This window comes from Triticum aestivum, chromosome 7D (genome assembly GCF_018294505.1).
Source record: "Triticum aestivum cultivar Chinese Spring chromosome 7D, IWGSC CS RefSeq v2.1, whole genome shotgun sequence".
NCBI lineage: Eukaryota > Viridiplantae > Streptophyta > Magnoliopsida > Poales > Poaceae > Triticum > Triticum aestivum.
The window spans coordinates 642,518,512-642,528,095 of NC_057814.1; the positions used below are offsets into that span (position 1 = coordinate 642,518,512).

At 38.9% G+C, this 9,584-nt stretch overlaps 1 pseudogene; it reads left to right on the forward strand.

Moving 5' to 3' along the window:
* The first annotated feature begins 957 nt into the window (after nucleotides 1-957).
* LOC123165563 (NAC domain-containing protein 92-like) lies at nucleotides 958-2,549 on the forward strand (annotated as a pseudogene).
* The last annotated feature ends 7,035 nt before the right edge of the window (nucleotides 2,550-9,584 follow it).

Genomic DNA, 9,584 nt, shown 5'->3' on the forward strand with positions numbered 1-9,584 from the left:
GATATGTCGAGTCTTTCGTTGAAAACTCTCATCTCGCGTGGTGTACATGGTGGTCACTCCCTTTGATATATTCACCTGTTGGTGATGGTCGCTCCTCCCTTCGTCCCCGAGTGCATTACACCAAAATGTCTAGCACACAGGAACAAAGGAGAACCGACCCCCACGACAACAGTCGGGATTCCTCCTCTCTGACATTTGCGACTGTCGGTGATGGTCGCTCCTATGTTCATTCGAAAGTGCATTACATCAAAATGCCTAGCACCTTTGAATGAAGAAGAAGCGACCCCCACGATAACAGTCGGGATTCTTCCTCTCTCATATTTTGACAGTATATGGTGGACTCTCCCTCACAAATATTTTGACCATTGGTGATGGTCGCTTCCCCTCCTCTTGTGCGTTACCAAAAATTAGGGGCAAATATGAGTAGTGGGTTTCAGTTAGGGACACAGATGTAAAAGACCCTTTTTTGTATGGTACAAGCATTTTCTAAATGTTGAGCCAACATTTTGGTTACATTGCATGAACATATTTTTAATGTGCGATGAACACGCTATATACATTTGATTCAACGACAACTAATATGGATCGGAGGGAGTACCTTAATATTTTTTGTAAATACATGCAATTAGTATTTTTAAATAAAATATAAATAAAATAGAAAAGTTTGCGACATCATTAAAGCGTCAGCCTGCGAATGACTGCTGGGCCGGCCAGGCCTATCATGGTTGGATAGGCTCGAGAAGCCTTGATACTTGTCACCACAAGGGTATGGCCGCTCTCAGACAGCAAACAACACACAGTTGTAAAGAGGAAGATATCTATCTATCCATCCATAGCCAGTGCCACTAGATACAAAACTATAAAAAAGGCTTGGAAATGTTGAGGCTTCTCTTGCAAGAGCCCTACACACATTTAGCTCATTAAATTCCTTCCATAGTTATATACTTCTTTATCCTTGCGTCCAATATTGCCCTCACCCATGGATCCATTGCACAGAAAGCCTTCACATGGCAAACTTCCTTCAAGTTCAGTAGCAACAGTTGGAGCCTCCAGCGGGGTTGAGGTTCCACCCGACAGATGAGGAGATCATCAACTTCTATGTGGTCCCCAAGGTGCTCGCTGAAAGCTTTGCCGCCATGGCAATTGAGGATGTGAACCTCAACAAGTACGAGGTATGGGAGCTACCGGAGTAAGGCAAAGATGGGGGAGAAGGAGTGGTACTATTACTGCCGACAGGATCGCAAGTACCCCAGCGGGATACGAAAGGACCGGGCGACAGATGTTGACAATTGGAAGGCCGACGGAAAGGACAAGGAGATCTTCCACCCATCCTCACGCTCATTGGCATGAGGAAGACACATGTCCTCCATAAGGGGCGGGGCCTAGGCAGGAGAAGACCAACTGGATCATGCATGAGTATAGGCTCAAGAGCACCAAGCAACTGACATCGAACCAGTCCACCGCCATCTGCACTGTCACCACCACCAACGCGGCTTCCAAGGTATAAAATAAATTGATAGTATAGTAGTACTCATGAATCATCTACATGCCGGTAGCTAGTTAGCTACTTATTTTGAACAATCAGGGGGGAGAATCGCCACCTAAATATTACTCAATGTAGCCAATACATGGCAACAATTACAAGGTTCAACCGATGCGTGAGGGGAGGTAAAGCCACCAAGACATAGTGGCCTCCTTTGAGTAGGTTCCCTGAACGTATGGGTCAAAAGAGAGAATTCAATAATAATGTTCTTACTAATAGGTCATGGAGTTTCATGAGTCCTAAATGTTCTAAAGGATGGAAAGGTTGACCGAGGCCAAGACTCAAGGCCTAGCGGAGTCACTGTGTCCCCAATTCTTGGGATGCGCACTTGTACAGGAGTGTATATACCCAAGTAATGCAAGATACGTGCCGAATATTAGCAATTTATGACAAAGTGATTTGCATCTGGGACAACAACGTCACGCCGGGGGCGTGCTACTGATCATAGTTGATTTGCACTTATTTAATTTATGTATGTTTGTAGGGATAGTGGGTGGTTTGCAGGATCTTTCATAAGAGCACCGGACTACAGAAGGTGGTGATGCCGTCATATGACATGCCAATCTCCATAGGAGCAGACCATTAGAAGGCTTTGTCGACTTAGATACATTGCCTCCTCTCGTGGACTATGACATGTCGTCAACGTTGGTGCATCCACCACTGTTTCCCGGAGTTTCTTGGTACTAGCTACACGACGTTGGGTCTAGCTCATCGATGATGGTTAGTTTGGCGCTTCCTATGATGAATGACAACTTCAGATACCACCACCACCAAATGATGGCCACCCCAACGCCGACATTAGCGACAACAATAACATCAGCAGATGATGATTCATATGGGTTGAGATCAAGGATTCATGGTCGGGCCTGAGCCTGTGAATGGGCCATCGTCGATAGTGTCTCAGGAGGACGTTGTGACCGGGCCGACGAACAACTTCCCAGGGGACGCTGCCGCAACGGCAGTTGGCGACATCTCATCAATGAACTTGGGTATGGATGACATTTAGAAGTATTGATGATCAGATAACCCAAGACAACATATGTTTGTGTGTGCATGCATAAATTAATCATCCATCAGACAGTAGGTCGATATATGCCAACCAGTATATTTGTTTTCATCGTGTTTTACATCTCAGTGTGACCTTGAGAGAGTTTGCGTGCATGACATGGCTTGGCATTCCTCCCTTCTACTACTTTTTCAATTGTGTCTATATATTCCTCTCTTGCACTACCCCCAGGGTTCATCTAGTTACATATGCGTGTGTTGTAAAATACTAGCAGGTGTACATCATGCATCTTTTAAACCCATATAGAATAAACTATTTTGGTCAATTATAATTATACCATTAAATGTATTAATGTGAATTTGATCACATGGGTGCATACTATTTGGAAATGAATTTGGGTGTGCACCGACCTAGAGGGAGTTCCATGCACGACATAAACACTTATTTAGACTTTGAAATGTGTGCTAATAAACTATTACTTACACTTCTAAATGTGTGCTAGTAATTTTATTCCACACTAATTGAGGGCGAACTTTTGTGGTAATGTCCAAGGAAGCAACATGTTCTACACCATCAGTTTGATACATGCAGCATGTGACGTTTTTTGTGCACGTCTAACATTTTTCCAATACATGATCAACATTTGTTTTCTTCTAAATACATGTTTTGATGTGCCGTTTTTTCACACACACACACACACACACATGTAGTATATAATAATGTTTAGATACTATGTATACTACTTTTTACATAGTATGTATCATATTTTAAGTATGCTCTTTTTACGTACAAATATGTACATATTTCACGAATATAATAAAAACCATGGGCAAACTTGCAAAATTTTCATCTAACCCACTTTGAATTATCTTATATATATAGTATATTAACATATCTAAAATGATAAAGTAGTATATATAGGATCGATAAAGAATTAGAAAAGGTTGACTTTTTCGGACAGGGGTGTTATATACCAGGATGACCATGATTGCAACTATTACACCGACGAACAACTAGCTAATGGTTATGCAACCGTTGTGCGACCATTGCAACACCCGAGACAAGATCAAGGTGGGTGGTAATACATGTTTCGATGTCATTATTTTTAAATATCAAAACATTTCCTTGTATTGTATAAACATTTTTTTTGAATGACACAAACATAACTTCGAAACCTGTGAACATTTTAGAAAATGTAATGTACAATTAATGGAGTTGTAAGGAACATTTTTCAAAACAATTATGCAAACATTTTTTATATTGTAGAACATTTTTCAAAAATGGCACTTACATTTGTGAAATGTGTGAATATTTTTAAATGACACGTACATTTTTTCTGTATGGTACAAGCATTTTCTGAAAGTTGAGCTAAGATTTTTGTTATACTGCACGAACATATTTTTATTGTGCGACGAATAATCTATATACATCTGATTCAGCGACAACTGATATGGATCGTAGGGAGTAACTTAATATTTTTCTAAATACATGCAATTAGTATTTTGAAAAAAAATATAAAAAAAGAAAAACATTGTTAGTCCCCCATTGTGGATTGGAATAAACGCTGGGCCAGCCCATTAACCGGCTCCATGGATGGAGTAAATTAATAAAACCTACAATTTTGGTTTATTTCACTATGTATATAATATTATACATCCACCAAACAACAATATAGACTCCTAAACACCAAAATTGCTTTTGGAGGCCGAGCTCCATGGAGCCCTCCAAATGCAAAATTCAAAATTCTTCAAATTTCATATTTTTTACATTTCCTAAAAATCTGAAGAAAAATACATAGATAGATGGAAGCATAGTGCACAAGTGTGTAAATTTTCAGGACGAAATACATTGAAATTAGACCTGTGCAAAAAAAAATTTGAGGCTTTCTAACACATGACTCTATTCATCCTCCCAGACCATGAATTTATCTTTTTTGTACATGTCACATCTCAACTTATTTCATCATGAAATTTTACACACATAAGCCTCACATCCTTGTTTACTTGTACAACTTTTTTCATTTTTTTTAAACCGAAATTTTCAAATTTTGAATTTCTCAAAAAAAATCGGCCTCCATGGAGGTCGAGAGCCAAAACACCATTCTCTCCTAAACACATATATTCTTTTCCAATTAATCTAGGACTCCATGGATGCAGGACTGAATTGGCACTCGCCCACTACTGGGCACGTCCCTACCCGCCATGGCCGGCAAGGACCCCGTCCCTACCTATCACCCCGTCTGAGCCAGTTTGAGATCGATGAAGAACTAGAAAAGATTGACTTTTTGGACAAGGGTGATATATACCAGGATGATGATGATTGCGACTATTACACCGACGAACAACTAGCTAATGATTATGCGACCGTTGTGCTTGACCAGTACAATGCCCGAGACATGAACAAGGTGGGTGGTAATACCACAAATGTGTGTACCTCTCATCTCTTCAGTTTAGATGTTTAACTGGAAACTAATTTCTGGTTGTTTTTGCTTAAGCATATGTAGATCAAGTATGAGATCATCAAAGCAATCACTAGCGGCGGCACGATCGTTAAACTTCCTAGCGAAAAGCACCGTGCACAACTCTAAAGAGGAGCTCTTCTTTGCAGAGCTATACCTTGATGAAGACCGTTATGTTAGTTTCCTTGGAGCACTGTGCCTACATGCATAGTTTCCTTGGAGGGACAAGAAAGCGTTGGTTAGTTCCAGTCCAAGTTTAGGACATATTCCATTTATTTATTTATTCTCAAATGCACCACAACAAAAAACCTATTGGCTGATGTTATTTTTATTTATATGTATATAGGTGGGGTTTGGGCGATGAAGGTGTCTCTCATGACAAGGAAAATATTCTTGTTTACAACAGACTATGCGATGCATGTTCGTATGCATTAATTTATCATGCAAGTATGCAACACGTGTGTGAGGGTGGTCATAGAAAACGTTGTGTGAGAATTTATTTTGTACTACCTCTCTCTCAGTTTATAGGGCGTGCGCGTATCTCTAGGTCGTTAATTTGACCAACCTAATACAAGTCATATATTACAAAAAATATACTAATATAAACTTCAGATGTTCTATTTTCAAACGGTATAATATTTATGTTATATAGTTTATATTAGGGTGATAAAATTGGCAACCTAGGTATATGCGCAGGACTTGTAAACTGAAACGGAGGGAGTACTGGTTGAGCCGTAGGCATTAATTTTTCATGCAACACGTGTGTACCAGATATTATAGTCAGCCATGCTTAGTTGTTGGATATGCATTGAGATTCACTTCTCTGTGGACAAGCTTCATTTTTTTCTTTCAGTTTTCTATTTAATTGCTTGTATAAATGGGTATTGAGTAGCGCCGAACAAAATGAGCTTTTTGTTAGGAAAAGAAATCAGATGCTTGGTCATGTCAAATTTACGAGTGGGATTACATTTGGCACTGGACACCGTAGGTTTGAAGCTCACATGTGGGATGAGAGTTGCTATCGTACACGACTTAAAACAATTGGAATGCGGGGTTCGTCACACACGAATATAGTGGTTTCGTAGCATGTGCGATGATTAGTGTATCACCCACGGTTCTATTCTCTTCGCGTGCTTTTCTTGTACACCGCACACTGTTTCATTCTCGATAATGTCTGTTGCTTTGCATTGCACATGCTCAATTTCAAGAACCATGTGCGTTGTACAAAACCAGTGGGCTTGAAAGTAACAAGATTTGAATTGGCCCTGCAAAAGCAAATTCCTGAGAATATGAATTTCAATAAGTATTGTCCACAACAAGCACATTCATCACAATATCGACCAATAGTATGCAAAATACTGCATTCTATCTAGCTCAATTTTACAGATCTACATATATGCAACAGTGACTAAAATAAAATAATTGAAAAATCATAATCTACGAAAGAGCGTAGACCTCTCATATCACATGGAAACAATACATCTATGCAGATATATTTAGCAGAAAACAAGTCAAATACTAATTGAAAACATACCTTTTTTCAAAAGGCTTGCTAAAATTTGGAATATCTTCAAAGAGTTGTGCCGATAAATCCCTTGATCTTTAGCAACTGAGGTGCCGTCACCGGGCAGAGCTCATCGCTTTAAAGAGCTGCATGTTTTGAAGACCATGTCGTACGTGTAGACTAAGGGCCCGTTCGGGGATCCACCATCTCCTCAAAATACGCGGAGCTGGGGAGTATCGTTTCGGCCGCTCTGAATTTTCTAGCCGCAGCTCCGTCCGCTCCGGGAGTGGAGGCGCGGAGCGGATGGCCTCCGAATGGCCCCTAAAATAAAGTAATTAAGATACAAACCTATTTCTAATGGGTTGTCAGAATCTAGACGCATACCAAATCAGCATAAGGAATTCATTTGATTGCAAACATAGAATCCATAAATATTGGTCCCTTCTTACTGCTGAGAACACTAGAATTTTGTGTACAACATTTCTTCACAGTACGTGCCTATTAGGAACAACTTGATCTGTTTATTTTTTTCTTTTTGAGACATATACATCGAGGAATGTGTTTATTTAGCAAGTCGAACACATGACTAACATAAGACAAGGTACTTCCCCCGTTTCTTTTTACTCCGCATATGAGATTTGTCTGAAGTCAAACTTCGTAAACTTTGATCAAATTTATATTTAAGAAATACCACCATCTACAATATTAAAGTTATAAATACAAAAATTAATTCCATAATGGATATAGTAATATTGATTTGGTATTGTGAATGTTTTTTTTCTATAAACATGGTCAAACATTACGGAGTTTGACTTCAGACAAATCTTATATGTGAAGTAAAAAAGAAGTGGAGGGAGTATTTGTGAACTTTGGGATATAATTTTTGACCATAACGGATTTCAGTATCTTACCGGAAAAATGGAATTATGCACCAGAGGTTGGATCTTATCGTCAAGGTTCCCTCCACAACGAAAGTATGAGGAAAATGCACTACAGATCAAGATGACTTTTTCCATACTCAATTTTGGAAACATATATGAATACAAATTTTATCATCAATGAATTCAATACATATCAGAGAGTTTCTGGATATATGACAGATCCAGAGGATCTTATTTTGTGAAAGGAGATAATCTAGGTAGTAGACTTTCTTGCGCTTTGGAACAATGACAATCAAGATCCAAGTTTTCCTACAAATTATGAAAAGCACGAAGTTACAACTATGTTGAATATTCAAACACAATCAATGTATAAGTGGTTGTATAATTAACTTACTTCTGATAATATGGTAATAGAAATAATTATTCATGGTGTGTATCAATCAACATGTTGACGGCATATATACTTGAGGGCCCATTCCCTATCAATTTTTTTATTAGGGTAGCATTTATGAAAAGAACGTGCTCCCTTATTCCTCTTTGGGCAATCAAACCCGAGAGGAAATGAATAGAATTATCCTGTTGCGTTTAAGGGCATCATTACAATGACTGGCAAGTTCCTATTTTTCATGTAGGTCAGTACCGACCTGGGCTGTCTTGGAGGCATTAGTCTGGGGAACAAAAACCTTCTTGACGTCTTGGGCTAACTAAAATGTGGGCTCTGCCCGTCTGCTTCTTCTCAAGTGATAATTATGATGGGTCAGCCGACTGCTTGTGCAAGTTGTGCATTGGCAGTGTCCGCGCCCTTATGCGCCTAGTCCTCTGGCCGCTTCAGGTTGCCAGTCATCGTAATGATGCTCTTCAAGTACACATAACAGTGTTCGTATTTTGGTACATTTGAAATTGCTCAAAGTTAGAGAGCGTGCTCTACATGAAAAAGTTAGAGAGCATCGTTCCAACGACTGGTTTGAAAATTTTCAAGAAAATACGGTCGCTGCCGCTCGACGGGTGCTGCATGGTTTTCAAAACGACTCCTAAACTGTAAGGAATTTCAAAAGCTGTTCTATATGAAAAAGTTTCGTCTAATCTATAATTTTTCAATGGTGTATCACAAGCCTTGCCCCAACAAATGGTTGAAAAATTGTCTCAAAAACAGTACCAGAAAATGAGTGCATTTTTATCTGTAATCAATGCAGTTAGGATGTGTCTATGTTGTACTAGTTCCAAAGCGCTCGTAGAACAATATTCTTCAAGCGCTTGTAGAATGGGCGGGCTAAGACGTGTGCTGCCTGCGCAAATGCAAGCTTAATGCACAGGGCCGGTCCTGAGATTTTGGGGGCCCGGGGCGAGACTAAAACTTGGGGCCTTAATATAGACATCACAATAAGAACATATGTATATATGATATATATATAGATGATATTATCATGTTCTTTAAACTTCTTACTTATATGCGTCCAATATCTTAATCCACTATACGTGCTAAGGAATTCTGACTCCTACTAATGCTAGAGTTGAAGATCTTTCGGAAAAAGCAAAAAAAGTTTGTCAGCATCATGTGAATAAACAAGCCATTTTCTATCATGTTTCTCTCCCTTGCTTAATTTCCTATGATAGTGAGATATGATAAATATCTTCCTGCATTGTCTACATTGTATTCCATTTTTTTTGACCTCTTCCATTCTCAACTAAGATATGTCTTGCTTTATTATCAAAGATTATCCCAATTTCTTGTATCATAAATATCAGTAGTATAGACTGGTTGTTCAACAAATATAGCGGACTGCGCATGTGCATCCAATGTTCTTAGAGCCACTTACAGTGTTATCGGCGAGAAAGATAATGGTGGCTGGAGGCGACTATAGCGATGACCTGTGGAGGCTGTTTGTCAACCGGTACACGGACTGGAGGGCGAAGAACCACTTGTAGCAGATCAGGGAGGAGTACTACATATACCACGATAATAGCCAGATGCACGTCTGCACTAGTTTAGAATTACTTATTTGGCATATTTGACAATATTATTTAATTATTTGTTATATGTTTTAATGTATATCATTGAAAAATAATTAAGTGTTGTGCCGAATTTAAATATTTTTTTGTAAGAATTTTTTCTAATTTTTTTGATACTTGTGTAATTTATGTAGTTTATACATAAATATATTAGATATCTGTAAACATATGGTTTCACAAAT